The sequence below is a fragment of the Capricornis sumatraensis genome, chromosome X, assembly GCF_032405125.1.
Source record: "Capricornis sumatraensis isolate serow.1 chromosome X, serow.2, whole genome shotgun sequence".
Lineage (NCBI taxonomy): Eukaryota > Metazoa > Chordata > Mammalia > Artiodactyla > Bovidae > Capricornis > Capricornis sumatraensis.
Window position 1 is genome coordinate 121,781,840 of NC_091092.1, and position 25,856 is coordinate 121,807,695.

A 25,856-nucleotide genomic window follows, 5' to 3' on the forward strand; every position below is an offset into this window, starting at 1 on the left:
TTTCTCCCCCAAAATGTGTCAAAATTGCATTTCATACACTGTGCAAAAACTTAAACAAATATGGAAGTGCATTCTCTTCTGAAGGATGTTTCTAATATTTCATAGGCCACTTCACTGTAGATTACATACAGTGAAACCCTTTGTAAAAAGCCATGACCTTCCTGTGGCATGCTAAAAGGGATGGACCTTGAAGTCAGGATACTCAGTGAAATTAGCCCCTCACCAAAGATGACAACTGCAGGACCCCACTTCTAGGAAGACTCTACCACAGCCAGACTCAGAGACCCAGAAAGTAGAGGGCAGGGGCAGGGGCTGGGGGAGAGGGAACCCGAGGAGTTGGCACTCCACGGGGAGAGTTTCACTTGTGTAAGCAGAAAAGAATCCTAGAGATGTGTTGTACGACAAGGTGAGCCCACCGAACACCAGTGAGCTGGACATGTAAAATAGTGAAGGCGCTACAGTTTATGTGTTAGTAACTCATCTAAAAATTTAAAAGTCATCTTGTTAATACTAATTTTTACTTTCTTGGTATTACAGTTTTATTGCCTGAGAGAAATAACAAGGCTTCAGGAGTTTAAACTGACCCTAGTTTGTGTCTGGATACACTTGAGAATATCACAAAAAAATAACTGTCCACAACCAACCATCAAAGCCATGGCTTAAGTGAAACAATTCAGTTTATTAAATAGACCTTCAGGGCTTGTATGTAAAAATTGTGCCTCTGCGGAAGGTCTGCACATCCAAGAACGTAAAATAGTGACACGTTAAAAAAAAAACCAAATGAGGTTGGCATTCGGGATTCATTTGGTGGCTGCTCTTGGAATTTTTTTTTTAAGAGAGAAAACCAGGCAGGTCTCAGGGCTTTGGGGTGGCTGGGGGGCCTCCCTCCGGGGTCCCTGCTGTCTGGCTTCCTGGATTGGGGCCCCGAGGGGGCAGCACGGTGGGGGCTGTGGGGGCTGCAGCCACTGGGCACCGTACCACCCTCCAGTAAATCGGCCGGCGCGGGACCTGTGAGGCCTGGATCCTGTGATGCGAGATGCTCGGCCCCGGGTGGCTCTGGACAGAGCCTGGTGGAGACAACCTGGGCACCTGGGGCTGCAGGGAGTCCTGCTGCTGTCGGAGGTGAACGACCACTGCTGGCTGGGCGTGGATGGTGGTGTTGGGCCGGGCAGCGCCCTGTGCCCCTGGAGCCTGTAAACCCAGACACTGTGGACTTCGACCCTGTGGCCCTGGGGTCTGTGCGCTCAGATACTGTGGCCCTGAGGCTTGTGTTCGTGGGGCCTGTGCCCGTGGGGTCTGTGCCCCTGGACGCCATGTGCCTGAAGCCTGGGCTGCTGGTGGCTGAGGCCATTGCGGGACCCCCTGGGGAACCAGCTGGTAGACACACGGCTGCGGGGCTTGCTGCTGGCTGCTCCAGACCAGCGAACTGCGGGGGACCTCCACCAGAGCAAAGGGCCTGAGGTCTGAAGCATTTTTCAAAAGCACCTGAATGGTTCTGGGAGGAGGGGGAGGGGGACGAGGAAGCAGCGGCGGTGGTGTGGATCTCCAGTTCGGGAGCCGAGATCCTGCGGGCCACTGGCCCAGCTGGATCCCCACAGGAGTGGGGGCCCTAGGGGCACACCCTCTCCCTGAAGCCTGGCTACAGCAAAAGGGGCCCGCTACTCTGATGACCTTCAGGCCAGGGGAGACGGTCGTGACCCGGACGTCTGGGGTTCTTTGTAACGCACCTGGGGTGGACAGGGTGGCCGCAGGAAGCGAGCTACCTCTGTTCAGCTGCACAGACGATCTCTGGGAAAGACTGGGTGGCTGAGGAGCAGGGTCAGCAGATGGATGGGCCTGAGAGCTGCCCGCCTGCTGTGAGGTAAAGCTGTCACTGCAGGAGCTCTTCTCTGGGCTCCTGGGACGTCTCTTGAGTGGGGGTGGAGGTCTGGCTCCCCAGTTTGGCACTGAGGACCGCATGGATGCAGCCCTAGGCTGTGCTGACTGTGTCCCTGGAGAAGGCTGCCTGAGATGGGCTGAGCCACTGGAGCTGGGTGACGTCTGCACTGGACACTGGGCGCTCTTCTGGACCAGCTGCTCAGATCGACTGACCACTCTCCCAGCATCAGTCTGTGGCCTGGGCAGGAAACTCTTGAACTGGTCATCTGTGGAGGCCTGGGGCAGACACGGCTCTCTCTGCCTTGTGGCTTCTTTCTCAGACCCATTTCCAGTGGCAAGTGAATTATCAGTTGGCTGCCTGACGGTCAACCTCGTTGCCTGGGATTGGTAGGCAGCCTCACATCCAACTGCAGAATCACCTAGTACCTCCTGGGTTGGTTGTGACTCCTCGTATCTGACAGACTTCTTCCCTTTAGCATACTTCTGCACATCCACTTGAGCAGGGACAGCCAAGTTACAGGGTCTCTGTTTCCATGTATCTACACACTTGCCTGCTTTAAAAATCTTAAGGCCATGATGCTCACTTGTTTTACTTTCTCTTATTTTTTTGCAAGAAGTCAGGATTCTTAGCTCAGGAGGAGGTGGACAATGGGACAGCTCCTGTTGCCGATTCAGAGCAGGCGCCGAAAACCTCTTGAGGCTCCTTTTCATGGGAAGAGTGTTCAGCTTTTGTTTGTTATAGAGCAGTCTGTTTTCAGTGCAGGCTACTGATACAGAAGGGTCTAGACACAGTGGTTCCGCTGTAGCTAAGATCAGTTGGCTCTCAAGCAAAAGTTTATCCTCCTCAGTCCAGTCCTGGTCATCGCTGGCTATGGCCTCTACATCGCAGACTAACGTCTGCATGGTGGGACGTAAGAGAACATGCCTGCTTTGGTAACGCGGAGGTTCCCCAGCACTGGACTGTCTGTAGTCCCGTATCTCTGCTATGACACACCCCTGATGAAAAACATTAACCGCAGACTTATCCAGGAGATCCACCAAAACAGGAGGTAATTCTTCTGCATCTAAGTATTCAAGCAGTTCTCGTTCTTCATAAGGCAGCCGAATGCTCTCTGAATATGATCCATTTTTCCCTTTGAGCATCAGGGAATAGCCCTGCTTTCCTGGGTACAGGTTGATCACCAAACAGGGCAACGACTCTCTCCTAAGGAGCTTCTCTAACAGGTTCACGTTGGTTCTTAATTCCTCCGTAACCTCAGGCTGTTTTTCACATTCTTCAACATAAATGTCATACAGTTTTTCCTGGAGAGACGTCTCTCCGCTCGATGAGCATTTCCTTTTCGGAGGTCTTTGTTGGGCAGTTGCAATGACATAGTCTGCACGATCCAAAGCTTGCTCTAGAGCCTGCTGCATGATCATACAAGATGGGGACCCTGTAAGAAGAGCACATGGAAGTGGGTGATGAACTCAGTCTTGCAAATGCGCCCACTCCACAGTGGAGTGAGCAGTGTACCTAAAAATGAAAGAAACCCGCCCCTCAACAAGCAGAGCACAAAATACCTGCGACTTGGAGAAAGCCACCGCTGGTCTAGCCTCTCGCTGCTGCAGATGGGCTGGAAGCAGGTCCCACCCCGCCCTCAGGGCATTGCTCCCCGGGTGTGCACAAGCAGATTCCAGTCTCATCATTCCATTACCTACAGCCCACACTTCCTCCATGGGCTGGCCGTGACAGACCCTCTTTTCGTATAACCTTGAAAGCAAGCTTCCCAAACTACAAGAGGCCAATGTAAAAATCCATCTTTTTTTTTTTTTGGTACGGCTTTAGTACACACCAATTTTCATGGTAATCAGTTGTTGGGAAGGTCATGAAAGGTGGCCGTTTCTTTCCTTGGCGATCACATCACCAAGAATTACCCACTGTTTTGAGAGTCTTTTGTTTGTTCCCAAGGGCAGGACTGCTCCTGAGGTCCATCTTCAGTTTAACACACCCAGTTTGTACCTCTTGACTCCAGGGACACTTGCTGTATTTGGCGCAAGCATCAGAATTCTTCAATGACTCTTCCCATGATCTCCTGCCTGATGCTTTTCATAGAGATATGCACGGTAACATGACATTCTTTGACATAAGTGCTTCCCTTTTATTTCCCTAGCTATTTCAGAAAGGGCTTTTAGTGTGTGGTAGGTAAGTTATATTGTCTGGCAATTGCAGTTCAGGATTAAGCTGTTTTAAAAGGTGGTTTGTGTCTGATAGGGTTGAGAACTATTCTTCCTGGTGCTGGCAGCACAGTTTAAATGATTACTCTAACTGTAGACCGTAGCCACAGTCCTAGGGACGGTTTAGAAGGATATGACTAAGTCCTAGATACTTTATGGGCCATTGTTTTCTATTAATACTACTGCGTTAAAATCTGCCAGCCTTTTGAACAAGCTTTTTTTTAAACCTCTTGATGTTTAGATTTAGACATAATGATAATAGGATATTCATTCTGAAGAGTCACAACTGAGAAGAATCCAAAAGCAATTGGTGAAACTCCTGAATTACAGACTACTATAAAATAAATGTTTTTCTGACCAATAGCAATTATGATAATTATATATTACAGTAGATACAATCTATTGAAATAGGACTAATAACTCCTTGACTAAGAGTTCCTGAAGCATATCCCTTGTTCAGGACTGGACAGGAATCATTGTCTCCTGGCATGTCAGTTGTCTTGGGGCAAGGGTGTAAGTCATCCCTTGGTATCACCAGGTGACTGGTTTCAGGACCCCGCGCCCACCCTGCTGCTTTTAGGGACGAGCCAACTGCCCAGAGCCAGGTCCTCTGACTGTTGTGTGTTCTGTGCCAGGGGGTCTCAGTCTTGGTGCTAGTGACATTTGTTAGGGGGGACTTTCCCGGGCACTGCAAGATGCTTGCTAGCATCCCTGGCCTTACCCACTAGATGCCAATAGCTTTCATCCCTGTCGTGAGAACCAAACACAGCTTGAGGTATTGCCTGATACCATTGGGGGCATATCTTTCCCTTGGTTTGGAACCCTGAGGTGCCCTGCTCTGTAAACCATGAGCTTGATCGCAGTCAGCCCCTCAGCTGATGTCCCCGGGTGCCCCTCTCTCAGGAGAGAGGTGTATCTGACCCTCTCCTCTGGGATGGACTACAGGCTCAGTTGTTGTGGTGACTGGGTCTTTGGGCGTGGTCCCCAGGAGCCATCCCTGCCAAGAGGATTCGAGTGCAAGGAGTTTCTTTGGAGTTCATCCTGAGAAACTCTGGGCAGGGAAAGGGCAGCTGAGTCAGGACTGGGGAAGAAGGTGGTAAAAGGCACAGTCAGGAGCAGAAGGCTGCTGGGGACCACCGGTGCCTGCTGGGGGCCCTTGGGAGACAGTGCCGAGCAAGCGTCGGGTGGTCCTCCCTAGAGGCACAGAAGCTGGGATACATATCATCCACTCCTCTCTCTCACGGGCCGAGGACAGTCCTGGGGGCCGTATTCCCGACCCCCCTGGGTTGCCACATATGAGTGCTGCCATGCTACTGTGGCTGGAATGCCCTCAGTGAGCGTCAGGAGTGTTTGCAGTGATGCTCAGTGCTCCTGTCCAGGATGGCAGTACTGCGCGGGCATGGGCAGGGCCCTGGCAGCATGGGCTACGCCATCATTCTCGATGATGCAGAGAGTGTGCCATGTAGTGTATCTGGGCATGTGGACACATGAGACTCTTTTGCCTCCAAGCGAAATGGGTGATTTCACATGAGGTCTTGTCAGCTGCTACAGCCCACCAGGCCGACAGTGGAGAGTGCGATCCTCGCCTTACTCCTCATGGGGTAAGGCAGTCTGGCCACACGTGCACCGGCTGAGGCTCTGGGCCTCGCCGTGCGTGTGTCCCAGTGAGCTCTGGTTGGCCTGCCAGGGCTTCTCGTGGCTCGGCTACCACCTGCTCCTGAGCCCCCTAATTGCCTGGTCTTTCGACTGGAAGAGGGTTTTTGAAATTTTTCGCAGTGCACACCATCCTTGGAGTCTTCAAAACACATCCACTAGCATGAATATAAAGACTCCAACTGCTGCTATCCCCTACAGCAGCTTGACACAGATGCACATGCTGGGAAAACCCATGTCCAGATTAAGACGTGCTGGAGGAGGAAGAGAACTAAATTAACAAGATAAGTCACATAATTTACAACAGTCAGCTCGTCTGTTCCATACTCAATGAGTCAAGCATGAAATTTTTTTAGGCATAATATACAGAGAGTAAAATTTACCAGTTTCAGTGTACAGTTTTGTGAGTTTTGAAAATTGTTTTCAGTCATGTAGCCACCACATCATGATATAAAACTGTTCCTTTCTTTCCAAAAAAATTCCCTCTTGCATATTTGGAGTCAACTCTGGCCTTGCCCAGAGTCCCTAGCAATCACTGATGTTTTTACGCCTATGGACCAACTTTTCCAGAATGTCATATAGATTCATAAGTCATATAGCTTTGGGGGCTGGCTTCCTTAACATACCTACATTTAAAATTCATCCATGCTGTTTCATGTGTTATCAGTTTCTTCTTTATTAGTTGCTGCATAATATTCCATTGTGTGGATATACTGGAGTTTGCGTACCCAGTTAACAGCTTTTGGTTGTTTTCTGTTTGGGGTGATTATTAACAAAGTTGGTGTAAACATTTGCAAATAAGATTTTCTGTGAATATAAGTATTCATTTCACTTGAGTAAATATCTAGGCATAGCAATGTTGGGTCACATGGTAAGTCTGCATTTAACTGGACAAGAAACTGTCATACTGATAGTGTCTGTAGCATTTTGTATTCCCAGCAGCAATGTTTAGAATCTCTGTTGCTTCTCATCTTTGTCAGCTTGGTATTAACAGGTCTGTTTTGTTTTAACCCATCCTAATAGGTGTCTAGTGTATTTCACTGGGGGTTTATTTTCCATGTCCCTAATGACTAGTGATATTGAGTACCTTTTTATGAGCTTAGTTTCCACTTATATGTTTGTTGATAAGTCTCTTCAAACATTTTGCCTATTTTTTACTGGGCTGAGGTTTGAGAGTCTTTATATGATCTGGATACTGGTCGTTTAGGAGACATGTGTTTGCGACCACTTTCTCCCTGTCTGTAGCTTATCTTTTCATTCTCCTTTGTTGTTGTTCATTCTCTCAGTTATATCTGACTCCTTGTGACCCTGTGGACTGCAATGTGCCAGGCTTCCCTGTCCGTCATCAACTTCTGGAGTTTGTGCAAATTCATGTCCATTGAGTCGGTGATGCCATCCAACCATCTCATCCTCTGTTTTCCCCTTCTCTTCCTGCCTTCAATCCTTCCCAGCATCAGGGTCTTTTCATTCTCCTAAAGGTGCCTTTTGAAGAGCAAAATTTCTTATTTTTTATGAAATCCAATTGATCACTTTTTTCTCTTCTAGGTTGTGCTTTTGGTATCAGGTTTACGTAATCTTTGCCTAGCCCAAATTCACAAAGCTATTCTCTTATGTTTCCTTTTAGAAGTTTTATAGTAGTGAGCTTTTATATTTAGGTTTATTGTCTATTTAGAGTTCATTTTTGTATAAGGTGTCAGGTATAAGTCAAGGTTCGTTTTTTGCTTACGGATGTCCAAGTGTTCCAGTATCATTTGTTGAAAAGATTATCCTTTCTCCATTGAACTGCCTTCCCACCTTTGCAAAAAATCAATTGACCATATATGTAAGGCCCTATTTCTGAACTCTCATTTCTGGTCCACTGATCTGTTTGTCTATCTTTGTGCCATATCAGTGTGTCTTAATTACTACAGCTTTATAATGAATTTTGAAACCACGTAGTGATAAAGCTCCAACTTTGTTCTTTTGCAGATTAATTTTGGCTAACGTAATCGTTTTGTCTTTTCCACATTTTAGAATCATTTTGTCAATTTCTACAGCTTGTTGAGTCCAAACCATAGTTCGAATAATTATGTGTGTGTGCCTTTGAGCAAGTTATTTTATTCTTTTGTGCCCATTTCTTCATTTATAAATTGAGTTGAGATGATGATGATGCCACTGATGCCTACTTGGTTTAGTTCTTTTTTTTTTTAATGTTTGGTCGCACCGTGAGGTATGTGGGATCTTTGTTGCCTGACCAGGGATTGAACCCCCATCACCTACAGTGGAAACATAGAGTCTTAACTGCTGGGCTGCTAGGGAAGTCCCTCATTTAGTTGTTTTGAAGTTTAAGGACATAGTGAGAACTCATTAAAGGCTAGCCATTTTTTCCCTCACTATCACCCTTCCAACTGCCTTTTCCTTTTATTTCTTTAAGACAGTGGGGCACCATGGTGAGGACAATGGACTGGAACTGGGTGAGACTGATGGCAGGAAAAACATGTCAGGAAGTGATTACAATGTCCCAGCGGTAAGTGATGAGGTCAATGTCAGTGAGGCCATAAAGGAAGATTGAGCACTGAAAACAAGGAGAGCTGAATTTGACTCAGAACTGCTAGCTTTAAGAGACTGTGTGGCTTGTGGCGACTTACATGGTATCACATATAATTCACAATCTTTTTTTTGGGGGGGGTCAAGATTGTAGGAAGTTGGGGAATGATGGCATTCTTTAGACTGCTCTTTCGCTCACTACTGCTTACCTAGGGCACAGCACCGGGCCTTGCTAGGTACTCACAGTAAACAGAATAATACCCCTGCCCCCAGATGTCCACATCCTACTCTTTGGAACCAGTGATTCTCTTACCTTTCAGTGCAAAAGAGACTTTGCAAATATGATTAAGCTATAGAGCTTGAGATGAGGACAGTATCCTTGACCTTCTGGGTGGGCCCAATATAATCACAAGGATCCTTCTAAGGGAAGGAGGGAGGGAGGAAAGTCAGAGAGAGACTGAAAGATGCTTTGCTGCTGGCCTTGAAGATGGAACAAAGAGCTAGAAGCCAAGGAATGCAGATGGCCTGTGGGAGCTGGGAAAGGCCAGGAAACAAATCCTCCCTGGAGTCTCCAAAAAGGAATGCAGCCTTGTCAACACCTTCATTTTTTCTTAGTGAGATCGATTTCAGGCTTCTGCATTCCAGAAATACAAGATTATACATTTGTGTTGTTTTAAGCCACTGCATTTGTGGTAATTCATCATAGCAGCACTAGAAAATGAATGTATGTTTTATATACAGTGTTTAGAATTAGTGAAGATCTGTATTCTGCTGCCTGTAGTTTACTGAATCAAGGTCTGCACAACCTCATACTTCTCCAACAAAAGCGTGCTACCTGGCTGTCTAATATCTGATTGAAACTGAGGGGAAAGAAGGGATGTACGAAAAAGACACAGGCAGCCTTGCCCAGAATATCTACTATCATCCTTCTCTAATTTTACAAAATGCTTTGTTTCCAAGATCCCAAATGTCAGAAAAAGTTTAGGGGTCTTTGAGGAATGCAGAACAAACCCAACCAGAACAAAATAGTGGTAGGAACTCAGGCTCTGAAATCGGGAAAAAGCAAAACTGAGAGGCCTATTTTGCTAATGGGGTTGTTTCCAAGTGTGCTTCTCCCAGGCCACTGCTGATTGCATTGTGGAAGAAGAGGCCACCAGCTCCCCATGTCCCCCTCAGAGGACTGCGGGGGAATGTTCCATTTCTGCAGGCCTTTTGGCCGGGTCACTTTCCCAGCACATGCACTGCCAACTCCTTTCTGATATCAGTCCACAGTTTACACTTGACAAATCCAGCTCCCTATCCTGGTGCAACCAGAGACAGGGATCACCCCCGTGACGTAAACCGAGATCATGTAAACTGAGTTTTTAATGTCAACAGAGGTCACCTGCTCTTTAGCTCTGTTTAGCTTTCTAGAATTACAATGGCTAACAGCTAGTGAGTGCTCTCGGTGTACAGTATCTGCATTCCTTAATCTCTCAAAGCCTGAGGAAAAAGAGACCCAAAAGGTTTTAAAACTCGTCAAAGCTCACATGATTGGAGCAAATTCAGGAATATATATGGTTTTTCTTAGCAGACAAACTTTCTCTTTCCCCTGAAATTAAAATGTACTGCCTAGAAGCCTTTGGGCTTAGATATTCTAGCAAGGCCTTTAGGAATCACAGCTTCTTTTTTTTTCTTCCCTATTTCTAATTTTTCCCAAGGTGAGGCATTTATTCAGGTTGAGGCTTACAGTCCATTAGAAGCTCAATTAGCAGAGCCTCGAAACACTGGAAAGGGGAAAAAAATCACAAGAAAATGGGCAAATCTGAAATGTATTCATTCCCAAGAGACATAATGAAAACACCATTCAGGGTCAGGATCCAGAAGCAAAGCAAGATCAGCATCATCACCCCCAGACTCGGCTCCATCCACAATCTCATACCCGTGGAGGTCGAAGGGGACTCCTGCTACCACTTGGAAGCATTTCCAAGGACAATGGCTAAAACCAAAAATCTTTTCCATAGGAACCTACTATATAGCACTGGAAACTCTAGTCAATAATTTGTGATGACCTATATGGGAAGAGAATCTAAAAAAAAGAGTGGATATATGTATATGTATAACTGACTCACTCTGCTGCACGGCAGAGACTAACACAACATTGTAAATCAACTACACTCCACAACAACAAAAAGCTTTTTGCAAAAACAATTAAAAAAACCCAAAACCTTTTTCATTATCCACAACATTCTAATCCCTAACCCAGTCCATAGACTGCATGTTTTTTACAAGAATTACTAAATGGAAAAAAAAAAAAAAGAATTACCAAATGGAACTCAAAAAATGGAAAGCATGCTTTGTGCTCAAAATTATAAAAATACATTTGTGTATATATTTTATAAGTGCTAAAATTTCATATTTAAATATTAATTAAATAGGTGTAAATATAAGGTACATAAATAGATGTAAATACAGAAATAGAAGGGAAAATAGTACGTTTTGGTATATATAATTTTAATGTTTATATAATTCATGTATATAGTAAAATTCTGTGTATATTCAAGCTCACCATATTACCTTACCCAAAGAAGTTCCTATAGACAAAGTATCCCCGATTCAGTCATCCTACATTTTTGAAAAAGAGTAAAAACTTAATATATTTTAAAACTGTGTCATCAGATCCATTTTAATAAGGCTGACTAATGTTACTAAATATATAACACTGTCTAATACTAAATTACAGTTGAAATGCATTACTAAGAAAAGATGATAGCCCCAACTATAATTTTAATTTTGTCATATATAAAAACGAGATATGACTCCTGGCCTACATTCTTCTGGAAATATCGTTCATTATCTGTTCATCTGTCTCGGAAAGTCAATCCTGGTGCCATTGCCATTTTGATGGTAATCTAGTCTTTACAAGGCCAAGGTACGAAGTATCCTCTCTTGTAAGAACCTCTCACATCCCATGTGACACATTCTACATGTAACCCAAGCTGTAGCTTCTCCCTACTGTCTTCAGATGTGATGTTTTTTCTATTATATTTGGAGAAAAGCAGGTTCATCATCCATTTGCTCCAGAGTCATACACCTGTCACCTCCTTCTCTGCTTTGTGAGCTCCTGCTCTGCGCCACCCCAGGCAGCCTTCTCCCCCATGTGACGATGCTGTCATGGAGAGGGAAGGCGGGCCACACTCCCTATGGTGGCCTGCCCTTCATTCCCCCACGACGGCAGGGGATTAAGACCTTACTGATCACGAGGGGATAAACTTACTGGTTTTACAGGGGTAGAAAAAACTGTTTAACTAAATGCTAAATATGAATTCTCTCATGCTGTTGTTCAGTTGCTCAGTTGTGTCCGCTTCTTTGCCAATTCTCTCCTAGTCCAAAGGAAAAGAACAAAGGACATTAAACACTTCATTGAGGAGGGTGGGGTCCTTCTGAGGGCACACCCCAGTTTTCAGACTTGCTCCCAGGCCCACTCTTCTCTGTCCCTTTGAGGGAGAGAGAGAGCAGGAGGCCCCTTCATCACGTGTTCAGTGCCGTTTTCATTCCACCATAAGGAGAAGGCCACCCCCTGTCTCAGGGGTCAGCACAGTGCTGGGCTTATCAGCTTCTGCAGGGCACAGCTGGGGGCCCCATCCGGACCCTCTGGGTCCCCGTTTACAGTATCTATATGCTCCTCTCTTGGCCTCTGTGTGCTTTTGCTTCTAACGGTCTACATTTGAGACTTGTTAGGAGACTGTCCTTATGCTACTGAAACTGCTTTAAAGAGCCAGAGCCAGGGCTAGATGGGCACAGGAGTATGAAAGCCCAGTTCCCTGGCCTGAAGTTGGGACAAACTCAAAGGGGTGATCATCTCCAGAGGCCCCCCTACCCCTCACAGGGTCAGATTGAGGCTGGGTCTTCACCTGAGATCACGCCCTCAGGGTTTCTCCCCTTTCCAGTCTCCGGTTTCTCTTACCCTTTAAAGGTCTCCATGGAAGCACTTATTTAAAAAAAAAAAAAAAAGACTCTCCTATGAATCCTCATCTCAGGGTCTTCTTCTGGGGGACCAACCTCAAGCAGCACCTTTCTAGCCATTTTTAAATGTAGTCAACAGCTCTATAATTCTCAGGCAGGACGTTCCCAAAGTCCAGCAGAACAGCCCAGGATCTCTGGTGTGATAAGTCAGCTCGTCTGAGCTCCCTCCCCAGCAGGGCAGGATGAAACTGCCCCCTTCTCTGCTCAGTCCCCAGTGGGTAAACACTGGGCAAAATAAATCTCTGTCCCAAGGACAAAAAAAACATTTTCAGCAGTAGATTTAAATCTGATTAAAGAGGACAAACTTTCCCCAAAGCAATACAACTTGCAAAGAGGTGCTTTACACTAAATTAGATTCTATAATTGGCCAAGCTGACTCTCTTCCCCTCTTCTAACTCCTGCGCCGCGGATATGAACCATATGCAGGAAGTCAGTCCATCACATGCTCTTGTGAAAGAACAAGCTGTCTACCCTGAGGGCCATTTTTAGTAATAAGAGCACTCCACAGGGGCTTTGACACAAAATGTTTCTTTTCTCTGGCCCAGTGATTCTCAAACTGTGGTGCCAGGACCACAGCAGCAGCAGCAGCAGCAGCGAACTGTTTAGAAGCACAAATCCTCTGACCCTACCTCACACCTACTGAATCAGAAGCTTGGGTTGGAGGTGGGCCCAGGGACAGGCATCTCAACAAACCCTCCAGGAATTCTGATGCATGCTCAAAGCCGAGAACCACTGCTTTGGTCAAGTCAGGCATCTTCTGTCTTTAGTTTCTGTAAACATTTTTTTCAAATTCTTAGGAGAGAAAGGAGGATTGGCTGTTACCAGGAAGTTTCAATCCTTGATGCAGTCATCTACAGCGAGGAGAAATGATGAGAACCAGGGGAACTCTGTGAACAAAGAGGCCTCTGTGAACTACTGCACCCACCATTACTCACTGGTCCAGGAGTCACGGAAGATGTCATCTGTGATGACAATACAATGAACTAGGTCAACCAAATATAGCGGTCTTCATGACAGGGGTTTTGAAAAATGGAAACAAAGTGTTTCTCTGCTTTAGACTGTTTGGAAGAGCCTAATATCGACATGAGTGCTCCTCCAGTGTGTTCTTATAACATGACCACACTTACCCCATTAGTGTACAAACTGTTGCCAGAGGTGCTTCAGTTCTTTGCTCAAAGCCCACCAACCCAGCCTTTAGCAGGAGTTAATATAATCTTTAAATTAAAGGGTCCAGAGATAAGAAAGGAAACTACAAAAATTGAAAAAAAAAAAAAAAACCAGAACCAGCTAGGACCAATATGGCAATAAATCTGACTTCCAACAGACTTTGTCTCATTATTTGCTGATTCTACTACATTAGATATTAAATGGCACACCTACTGGTGCTCATGACCAGACATTCAGTTCAGTTGCTCAGTCGTGTCCGACTCTTTGCGACCTCATGGACTGCAGCACGCCAGGCCTCCCTGTCCATCACCAACTCCCTGGGTTTACTCAAACTCATGTCCATTGAATTGGCGATGCCACCTAACCATCTCATCCTCTGTCATCCCCTTCTCCTCCTACCTTCAATCTTTCCCAGCATCAGGGTCTTTTCAAATGAGTCAGCTCTGTGCATCAGGTGGCCAAAGTACTGGAGTTTCAGCTTCAGCATCAGTCCTTCCACTGAATATTCAGAACTGATTTCCTTTATGATGGGCTGGTTGGATCTCCTTGCACTCCAAGGGATTCTCAAGAATATTCTCCAATACCACAGTTCAAAAGCATCAGTTCTTGGGTGCTCAGCTTTCTTTATGGTCCAACTCTCACATCCATACATGACTAATGGAAATACCATACTTTTGACTAGACAGACCTTTGTTGGCAAAGTAATGTCTCTGTATTTTAATATGCTGTCTAGGTTGGTCATAACTTTTCTTCCAAGGAACAAGCATCTTTTAATTTCATGGCTGCAATCACCATCTGCAGTGATTTTGGAGCCCAAAAAATAAAAGTCTGTCACTGTTTCCCCATCTATTTGCCATGAAGTGATGGGACCAGATGCCATGATCTTCGTTTTCTGAATGTTGAGCTTTAAGCCAACTTTTTCACTCTCTTTTACTTTCATTAAGAAGCTCTTTAGTTCTTCTTCACTTTCTGCCATAAGGGTGGTGTCATCTGCATATCTGAGGTTATTGATATTTCTCCCAGTAATCTTGATTCCAGCTTGTGCTTCTTCCAGCCCAGCATTTCGCATGATGTACTCTGCATATAAGTTAAATAAGCAGGGTGACAATATATAGCCTTGACATACTCCTTTCCCTATTTGGAACCAGTCTGTTGTTCCATGTCCAGTTTTAAGTGTTGCTTCCTGACCTGCATACAGATTTCTCAAGAGGCAGGTCAGGTGGTCTGGTATTCCCATCTCTTTCAGAATTTTCCACAGTTTATTGTGATCCACACAGTCAAAGGCTTTGGCATAGTCAATAAAGCAGAAATAGATGTTTTTCGGGAACTCTCTTGCTTTTTCAATGATCCAACAGATGTTGACAATTTGATTTCTAGTTCCTCTGCCTTTTCTAAAACCAGCTTGAACATCTAGAAGTTTATGGTTCATATACTGTTGAAGCCTGGCTTGGAGAATTTTGAGCATTACTTTACTAGTGTGTGAGATGAGTGCAATTGTGCGGTAGTTTGAGCGTTCTTTGGCATTGCCTTTCTTTGGGATTGGAATGAAAACTGACCTTTTTCAGTCTTGTGGCCACTGCTGAGTTTTCCAAATTTGCTGGCATATTGAGTGCAGCACTTTCACAGCATCATCTTTTAGGATTTGAAATAGCTCCACTGGAATTCCATCACCTCCACTAGCTTTGTTCATAGTGATGCTTCCTAAGGCCCACGTGACTTCACATTCCAGGAAGTCTGGCTCTAGGTGAGTGATACCATCGTGATTATCTAGGTCATGAAGATCTTTTTTGTATAGTTCTTCTGTGTATTCTTGTCACCTCTTTTTAATATCTTCTGCTTCTGTTAGGTCCATACTATTTCTGACCTTTATTGAGCCCATCTTCACATGAAATGTTCCCTTAGTATCTCTAATTTTTCTGAAGAGTTTTCTAGTCTTTCCCATTCTAATGTTTTCCTCTATTTCTTTGCACTGATCACTGAGGAAGGCTTTCTTATCTTTCCATGCTATTCTTTGGAACTCTGCATTCAAATGGGTATATCTTTCCTTTTCTCCTTTGCTTTTTACTTCTCTTCTTTTCACAGCTATTTGTAAGGCCTCCTCAGACAGCCATTTTGCTTTTTTGCATTTCTTTTTCTTGGGGATGGTCGTGATCCCTGTCTCTTGTACAATGTCACAAATCTCTGTCCATAGTTCTTGAGGCACTCTACCAGATCTAATTCCTTGAATCTATTTCTAACTTATACTGTATAATCATAAGGGATTTGATTTAGGTCATACCTGAATGGCCTAGTGGTTTTCCCTACTTTCTCCAATTTAAGTCTGAATTTGGCAATAAGGAGTTCATGATCTGAGCCACAGTCAGCTCCCGGCCTTGTTTTTGCTGACTTTATAGAGCTTCTCCATTTTTGGCTGCAAAGAATATAATCAATCTGATTTCAGGGTTGACCATCTGGTGATGATGTATATAGAGTCTTCTCTTGTGTTGTTGGAAGAGGGTGTTTGCTATGACTAGTGTATTCTCTTGGCAAAACTCTATTAGCCTTTGCCCTGCTTCATTCTGTACTCCAAGGCCAAATTTGCCTGTTACTCCAGGTATCTTTTGACTTCCTACTTTTGTATTCCAGTCCCCTAGAATGAAAAGGAGATCTTTTTTGGGTGTTAGTTCTAGAAGATCTTGTAGGTCTTCATAGAACCGTTCAACTTCAGCTTCTTCAGCATTACTGATCAGGGCATAGACTTGGATTACTATATTGAATGGTTTGCCTTGGAAACGAACAGAGATCATTCTGTCATTTTGAAATTGCATCCAAGTACTGCATTTCGGACTCTTCTGTTGACCATGATGGCTACTCCATTTCTCTAAGGGATTCTTGCCCACAATATCAAATTTGGGCTAAGCTGATCTCAGCTTGGTTACGTTATTATTCGACTGCTCTAACCTGAACGGAAAAAGAACCCTCTGCTGAGGCAGATGGCCTTAACCAGGATCAGGCCCCAGCAGGGTCCATACAACCTAATTAGGTAACAAAACGATTATAACAATAATTTTAGCTAACATCCATCATCTCACACATGTACAAAAGAAAAAGGGAAAAATTTTTGTTTTTTTACCTTATGATGAGAACTCTTAGGATTTACTCTCTTAACAACCTTCAAATACACCACACAGCAATGTTAACTGTAGTCATCATCTTGTACATTACCCCTCTAGTACTTATTTACCTTATAACTGAAGTGTGGACCTTTTGACCACCTTCATCCACTTCCCTCTCCCCAACCTGCACCTCTGTTAAGCACATATTTAATCTCTTTCTCTATGACTTTGGGGGTGTTCATTTGTTTTAGATTCCACACATAAGTGAAACCGCACAGTATTTGTCTTTGTCTGACTTATTTCACCTAGTATAATGCCTTCAGGGTCCACCCGTGTTGTTGCAAATAGCAGGATTTCATACTTGTTTATGGCTGGGTAATATCCCATTGTGTGTATATACATACACACAAACACAAACACACACACACATACCACAACTTCTTTATCTATTCATCTGTTCATGAACTATAAAGGTCTTTAATCGGAATCTTAAATTGCTTTTGCATCATAAGGGAGAGGTCTGTGGTTGCTTCTCAGGTCCCAGAAAATAACATTTTATCCATTAAAATGAACTTTTTCTGAAAAGAATTTATGCCATTTCCTGGGCCCTCAAAGCCTTTGTGAAGCTCCAAACATTTGGAGGACAGGTCAAGGTTTGGGGGGAGGGAGGTGAAATCTGAACACTGAGTATAAAAGGGCTAGAGGGGAGTAGAACAAACAAAAGTGGGTTTGGGTGGGGTGCTCAAGATCTTGACCAAGCAAATACACTGGGTGGGGGTGGGGGGGGATGGGAAACGTGATCTGGTGTTTTCAAAAGGGAATTTTAAGTTAAGGACCATTTCTTTTAAGAGGCATAAATGTAAAACTTAAAACTATAATTTAAATCACCTTCCAGGAGTGAATGTGTACAACCAATTCATAAGCAGAAAGGGATCTGAAAATGCCAGCCCCAAATATGCTTCCTTGACATAAGAGTTATTTTGAGCTAAAGGCAGTTAAGAAGCAACAAATACAGGAAGAGCTCTCTGTCCTCCTCCTATCTGCCTAGAAGCAGAGCATAACTTTCCCCTTGTAAGTGTTCCTCCTCCCTTCTCCCATACCAGGAAGAGGAAAACCACCTTTAGCAACTGAGACAGAAAGTCACTCCCAAGATGGGTCTGCATAACAAACCTTACTCAACAGCCTTTATCGTCCACTTGTTTCTCCCATATATTTTGTTGTTTAGTCACTAAATCTTGTCCAACTCTTTTACGACCCCATAGACTGCAGTTCACCAGGCTCCTCTGTCCATGGGATTTCCCAGGCAAGAATACTGCAGTGGGTTTCCATTTCCTTCTCCAGCCCATATATTTTACCTTCTCACAATTTACTGCCCCCTGGAATCCCAAACTCCTTTTTATTTGTCTTATCACTTTTCCACAAATTTATCACCCCTTGTTAAAATGGAATATAAACCCCTGGATCTAAGTGCCTGTTGGAGTCTTTACTCCTTTTTTGTGAGGACTCCATATGCATATGTAAGAAACCTTTTGTCCTGTTAATCTGTCTCATGTCAGTTTAATTAGCAGGCCCCAGCTACTGAACATAAAAGGGTATAGGAAAAGTTTCTTCCTCCCTACAATATTTTATTGGGTGCTAGAGAAACAGCTTTTGTCTTGAGTTTTGGAAAAGAACATCTTTAGTTTTTTCCACAAGTTCTGGATTTTGTCTTCCTCTCTTTTGTGTGTTAACCTTGGTGGTTTCCTTGATTTTTCCAGCAAGTGACATCTGCATGATTCAGATCAGCCCAGGCTTCCCTGTACCCAACCTTTGGGATGACTGATGATGAAAGAAATATAGATTTTGAGACTTAGTATTAAGGTGAATTTACTTCTAAACAAAAAAAGGGAAAATCTGACTGAATACAGTAGGATTAGGTTTTATGGGATGGAGTCTTCAAACTATCAAATAATAATTCAGAGACAATTAAAGTACTGAGGACTACACAAAGGAGAGCAGCTCCCATGGAGGCCCTCTCAGACCTAAAGCAAGGGTGGGATTTACAAAAGAAAACCCAGAAAGTTTCACGAAGAGTGACTGGTTGAACAAGACCAAGCTTGTCAGTTTAAGATTGGTTCATGGTAATGAAGCTGGGCACAGGCCATTTACTGAACCCCAAGTCTGGCTGTGGTTTTTAGGAGCTGTGTTTACCCATCAAGTCTATTATGTTGACTCCAGATAATGCAGTTGAGTTATATATAGGTTGCAAACAGTCACAGTTGCATCATCAAGCCATTTTTCCGCTGATTTGGACCAGCTTTTCAGTAAGTGGTTGCTCAGTTCCCTTTAGTGGGGCCCTGATCATGCATTGTCTCATGTGTGTGAGTGGTGTGGTGTGGTTTGTGCACGCTCAGTCATGTCCGACTCTTTGCGGCCTGTTGGACAGTAGCCCGCCAGGCTCCTCTGTCCATGGGATTTCCTGGGGCAAGAATACTGCAGTGGGTTGCCATTTCTTTCTCCAGGGGATCTTCCCAACCCAGGGATCAAACCCACATCTCTTGCTTGGCAGGTGGATTCATTTCCATGGAGCCACCAGGGAAGACTACTTTGTTAAACCCAGGATTTGTCACTGTGATCAGGAACGTCTCTATAATTAACAGTTGATGGTGACAGACATTCTTTGCTTGACCAAACTTCAGTCAGGCTCCTAAACTTTCTCCTAGGCCCATCTGTACACTTGTGTAACAGAACAGAACTCTATGGGGCCTTCCTGGGACAGGCCTCCCCACCACATCCTCTCTGAAGTACCTAATTAATAGTATTTGATGCAAATTTCCTGAGTTCTGCAGATGTGAAAACTCCCCACCAAATGGAAGATGTTAACTAATCAATGACCGTGAGCACACAGCCCCAGGCCTCCTGGAGTCTAAGGACTGTAAGTTCACCACTGTGACACTTCCCTGCTACCTCACCATCAGGCAGAGAATTGTGCAATCCTATACTGTGTAACCAGAGAAGGCAATGGCATCCCACTCCAGTACTCTTGCCTGGAAAATCCCATGGATGGAGGAGCCTGGTGGGCTACAGTCCATGGGGTCGCTAAGAGTCGGACACGACTGAGCGACTTCACTTTCAGTTTTCACTTTCATGCATTGGAGAAGGAAATGGCAACCCACTCCAGTGTTCTTGCCTGGAGAATCCCAGGGACGGGGTAGCCTGGTGGGCTGCCGTCTACGGGGTCGCACAGAGTCAGACACGACTGAAGCAACTTAGCAGCAGCAGCATACTGTGTAACACCACCCCCGGCCCCTCACCTAGCTTTTAAAAATTGTTTGTGGAAACCCTTGCAGGGAGCTTGAGGCTTTTTAGGGCACGAGCCACCTCATCTCTTCACATGGCCTTGCAATAAACCTTTCTCTACTCATAACTCCCACATTTCACTTTGACCTCACTGTCCATAGGACACATGGGCCTGCATTAACAATTTCTTGTAGAATCTACTTTTGGCAATAACCCTCTACGTCAGGTAACCAGAACCCCCTCTGTTCAGTATCTGATCATCCTCAATATATGATCACGTTCCTCATCTTCTACCATCCCCCTGGTGATGTCTGATCATCCCGGTCTGTCTTCAGTAAAGAATCCTGTGGGGTCAGTTTAGCTAGAACTCCCCCTTACCTCTGATGTTTTCTCTCAATAATTTTCCAGCCGCTGAGCCCCACCCTGCTCCTTGGTGTAAATTCCCACGTGCCCACCATATCTGAACCGGAATCAATTTCTCTCCTCTAGTGGAAAATCCTATTGCAGTGGTCCCTATACCATCATGAGGGTCTTGAATATATTTTTCTTTAACAATAATTCATATCTGAAGAGAGAATACATTAAGTGGACAAAGTAAAAAAGACTGTGTCTTGTGTTGGGAGGTACCCCAGACCATCCCCAGGTTTGATGATTCGCTAGAACTCTTAGGACTTTTTTTTAAACTGGAGGCTGGTCACATAGGCGGCCTCTGCTTCCCATGTATAAAAATTCTAGATTCTTGGAAGGAAAGCAGGTTTTCAGCATAAACCATATTGTTTGTACAGTTTGGGCACAGTGAGCTAGTCTTATCAGCTAAGAGTGGGAATTCTCTCCAAAATCTAAGTTCCCAGATGTCAGTCAATAGCCAATCTTATAAGCAGGCTTTTCAAAGGACAGCAGTCAGGCCTGCTATGTTAACTCTTTTTCAGCACATATCCTTATTAGAAATCATTCCTTATCATGCTCAACTTTTGTATTTAGGACATCATGGAGAACACAAATATTTCTATAAAAGATTTACCAATTTTAGGGACAATATCTACTTCTCCACTTATGTTTTACAAAGATTTTGTTCCCTGGATCAATTTTTTCTGTCAGATCTCCCAGACAAGAGATCAGCAAATTATGGCCTGTGGGCTAAGTACAGCTTGCCCTTGCTTTTGTAAATAAAATTTTATTGGAACACAGCCATGCCCATCATTTATATATTGTTTATGCCTACTTTCACACTAGAAGGGCAGGTTGGGATAATTGTGACAGAGATTGTATGGGCCTCAGCCTAAAATATTTACTATCTGGTCCTTCAGAGAGAAAGTTTGCTAATCTCCATCCCAGACCATAAAAAGTCCAAATAATCAGCTATCTTAAAAAAAAAAAAAAAAAAAAAACTTTAGGAACAAAGTTAAAAGACGGATTTAGATAAACAGAATTTTTATGCAGAAACATGTTCTTTGTAGTTTTATTTATCCCTATGAAAAATTAGAGACAGCCTAGAAGTCCAACAACTTTTTAAAAGATAATTACAGTGACTGTGACAGAAAATTCTCACAATCTATTACTAATTGATCAAAACAGAACAGAACATTTTGAACATGTACTATAACTTTATTTCTATCATCACTAAAATCCATCATCGACTTCCCTGGTGGTCCAGTGGTTAAGAATCTGCCTGCCAATGCAAGGGACACGGGTTCGATCCCTGGTTCAGGAAGATTCTATATGCACCTAAGCCCATGCACCACAATTACTGAGCCCTTGCACCCTAGAGCCCACGCTTCCCAAGAGAAGGCCACACACTGCAACTAGAGAGGAGCCCTCACCCGCCACAACTAGAGAAAGACCAAATCCAGCAACAAAGACCCAGCATGGCCCAAACTAAAGAAATACACTGTTTACAAATCTATAATTAAAAAGGACAAATAATGACCTCATTGGGTTGTTGGAAGGGTTAAATGGGATATTATACTTAAAGTGCACAGAAGGCATGTAGTAAATGCTCAGCAATGTTAACTGTTACTGTTTCTATACAAATATATAATCTCAGACTGAGAAGAAATACAGAGGAAAGTGCGGTGCTATAAGAGAGGATCCAGGATCCACGCTGGGTTTTCAAAACAAAGGATTCCAGTCATCCAGGATGCCATGGTGCTGACACAGAGCTTTAACTTCTAAGAGGCTTTGCCCTCAGAGTCCAGAGCCACCAGCCTTGAAACAGGCCACGAATGGACACCACAGAAAGGACTGCAGACACTCACTGATACCAGCAGTAACACAGTTCAAGGACATAGCTCGGTATGGTTTACAAAGTACTTTCACAGAAAAAGACTCAGGTAGGTACAACACCAAACCAGTGAGGTAGATAGTATTCAGGTTCTCAGATGAAGTGACTGAGCTGTCACCAGAAAAGGGAAAGGCTGAGATTTGAACTTCATTTGTCCATATGCCCAACTTCAAAACACACATTTCCCCCGTGGCCCAGACATAGAGTTCACTCTGCCTCCCCTTCCTGTCCCTTGGAATCTGAGAAGGAAAGCAGAGAGTGCAGTCTAGACATCTTACAGTGCATGGGCCAGCCCCCAGAGTAACAGCAAAATCTAGCCCCAAATGCCAACAGTTGTAAGCCTGAGAACCCCCTGCTATAAACTAACAAGACTGGTGGTAAGGATGGGTGAAATGAGTTTCATTATTTTTTTTATAACTTAAGTGTTTGTTGTTCAGTTATTAAGTTGTGTCTGACTCTTTGTGACCCCATGGACTGCAGCATGATGGGCTTCCCTGTCCTTCACCATCTCCTGGAGTTTGCTCAAACTCATGTCCATTGAATCAATGATGCCATCCAATCATTTCATCCGCTATCATCCCCTCCTCCTTCTGCCCTCAATCTTTCCCAGCATCAGGGTCTTTTCCAATGAGTCGGCTCTTCACATCAGGTGGCCAAAGTATTGCAGCTTCAGCATCAATCCTTCCAATGAATTTTGATTTCAAATCCTGAAAGATGATGCTGTGAAAGGGCTGCACTCAATATGCCAGCAAGTTTGGAAAACTCAGCAGTGGCCACAGGACTGGAAAGGTCAGTTTTCATTCCAATTCCAAAGAAAGGCAATGCAAAAGAATGCTCAAACTACCGCACAATTGCACTCATCTCACATGCTAGTAAAGTAATGCTCAAAATTCTCCAAGCCAGGCTTCAGCAATACGTGAACCGTGAACTCCCTGATGTTCAAGCTGGTTTTAGAAAAGGCAGAGGAACCAGAGATCAAATTGCCAACATCCGCTGGATCATGGAAAAAGCAAGAGAGTTCCAGAAAAACATCTATTTCTGCTTTATTGACTATGCCAAAGCCTTTGACTGTGTGGATCACCAGAAACTGCGGAAAATTCTGAAAGAGATGGGAATACCAGACCACCTGACCTGCCTCTTGAGAAATCTGTATGCAGGTCAGGAAGCAACAGTTAGAACTGGACATGGAACAACAGACTGGTTCCAAATAGGAAAAGGAGTACGTCAAGGCTGTATATTGTCACCCTGCTTATTTAACTTATATGCAGAGTACATCATAAGAAATGCTGGACTGGAAGAAACACAAGCTGGAATCAAGATTGCCGGGAGAAATATCAATAACCTCAGATATGCAGATAACACCACCCTTATGGGAGAAAGTGAAGAGGAGCTAAAAAGCCTCTTGATGAAAGTGAAAGTGGAGAGTGAAAAAGTTGGCTTAAAGCTCAACATTCAGAAAACGAAGATCATGGCATCCGGTCCCATCACTTCATGGGAAATAGATGGAGAAACAGTGGAAACAGTGTCAGACTTTATTTTTGGGGGCTCCAAAATCACTGCAGATGGTGACTGCAGCCATGAAATTAAGACGCTTACTCCTTGGAAGAAAAGTTATGACCAACCTAGATAGTATATTCAAAAGCAGAGACATTACTTTGCCAACTAAGGTCCGTCTAGTCAAGGCTATGGTTTTTCCTGTGGTCATGTATGGATGTGAGAGTTGGACTTGAAGAAGGCTGAGCGCTGAAGAATTGATGCGTTTGAACTGTGGTGTTGGAGAAGACTCTTGAGGGTCCCTTGGACTGCAAGGAGATCCAACCAGTCCATTCTGAAGGAGATCAACCCTGGGATATCTTTGGAAGGAATGATGCTAAAGCTGAAGCTCCAGTACTTTGGACACCTCATGCAAAGAGTTGACTCTGGAAAAGACTCTGATGCTGGGAGAGATTGGGGGCAGGAAGAGAAGGGGACAACCGAGGATGAGATGGCTGGATGGCATCATGGACTCGATGGATGTGAGTCTGAGTGAACTCCGGGAGACGGTGATGGACAGGGAGGCCTGGCGTGCTGCGATTCATGGGGTCGCAAAGAGTCAGACACGACTGAGCAACTGAACTGAACTGAACTGAACTTAGGATTGACTGGTCTGATCTCCCTGGAGTCCAAGGGACTCTCAAGAGTCTTCTCCAGCATCATAGTTTGAAAGCATCAATTATTCACATTTAACTTTGAAACCATCCCATGGCTTTAGTTGGCTGTACTGCCAATATCAATTTCTCATCCCCACTCCCTAACTTTTCCTTCCAACAACCATATATTTCTCAGGGGTGGAGCATTTGAGCAAAGCTAAGCCAATAAGTGCACTCCATTCCTCTATACAATGATTGGTTCAGAAGTAGGCATGTGGCACACTCTAGGCCAATCAGAGTGAATCTTAAAACTGCTGCTAAGAAGGCAGCAACTTCTCTTTCTCCTGCTAGAAATGAAAGAAAAAGGAACCATAGGTGTTGCCTGCAGCCATCTTGAGACTACAACAGGATGCATCTTTGGGTTGAATGACTTTACAAAAGGCAGAGTGGAGAGACAAAATCCTTGCTGCTGTACTTAGGCCACTGGATCAAGGCTCTCCAAAAGCCAACCTAGTCTGTAAACTTTTTGCTTGCATGGGTTATTAATGCTGTCATTATTTAAACCATATGGAGTTACATTTTCTGTGCTTATAGGCACAGCATGGAATTTGGGCTTATAGTTTGACCTGATAGCCATAATTGACACATGTATGTAGAACAACTGAAAATCATCCCCCTGGTTTTCTTCTTTGAAATACCTGCCTCAGAGGGAAGGTGAAAATCAGCTATCACTCTAGCTCAGTGGCTCTCAACACAGGCTGCTACATACTGGAATCACCTGGGGAGCTTTATTTTTAATTGAAATATAGTTGATGTATAATATTATGTGAGTTTCAGGTGTACAACCTAGTAATTCACAATTTTTAAAGGTTATGCTCCATTTATAGTTATTATAAAATATTTACTATATTCTCTGTGCTGTACAGTATATTGTTGTTAGCTTATTCATTTTATATATAAAAAGAGCCTGATGCTGGGGAAGATTGAAGGCAAAAGGAGAAGGGGGCAGCAGAGGATGAGATGGTTAGACAGCATCACTGACTTCATGGACATGAATCTGAGCAAACTCTAGGAGACAGTAGAAAACAGAGGAGTCTGGTGTGCTGCATTCCATGGGGTCACAAACAGTTGGACATGACTTACCAACTGAACAATGACAAATCCCCTCTCCCTATCCTGCTCTTCCTTCTCCCCACTGGTAACCACTAATCCTCAAGATCTGTGAGTCTATTTCTGTTTTGTTATATTCATTAATTTACTTTATTTGTAAGTTCCACATATAACTGGGAGCTTTAAAAGCTGCTAATGCCCAAGCCACCTCCAGAGATTCTGATTTAATCAATCCAGTGCTTGGCTTCCTGGTCATGGAATTTTTTAAAGCTCCACAAAGGTACAGCCACAGTTGAGATCCACTGGACTTCATGCAGTATAGACTCTTCTAAACATCATTCAACATCCTCTTTATGTGCTAGGCTGACCAATTTGTTCTTAGTGATTTTTGCACATGGTTTTCAGGACTGAAATTTGTCTGGAGCACAAATTTTCATTAGTTACGGATGAGACTAAATTTCATGGTTTCCCAAAATAAAACTACTTATTACCTTTTACACTTGCAGGATGTTTCTGATT

At 44.0% G+C, this 25,856-nt stretch overlaps 1 pseudogene; it reads right to left on the minus strand.

Moving 5' to 3' along the window:
• Positions 1-855: 855 nt before the first annotated feature.
• On the minus strand, positions 856-3,291 carry LOC138071938 (transcription factor SPT20 homolog pseudogene; annotated as a pseudogene).
• Between the last annotated feature and the right edge of the window lie 22,565 nt (positions 3,292-25,856).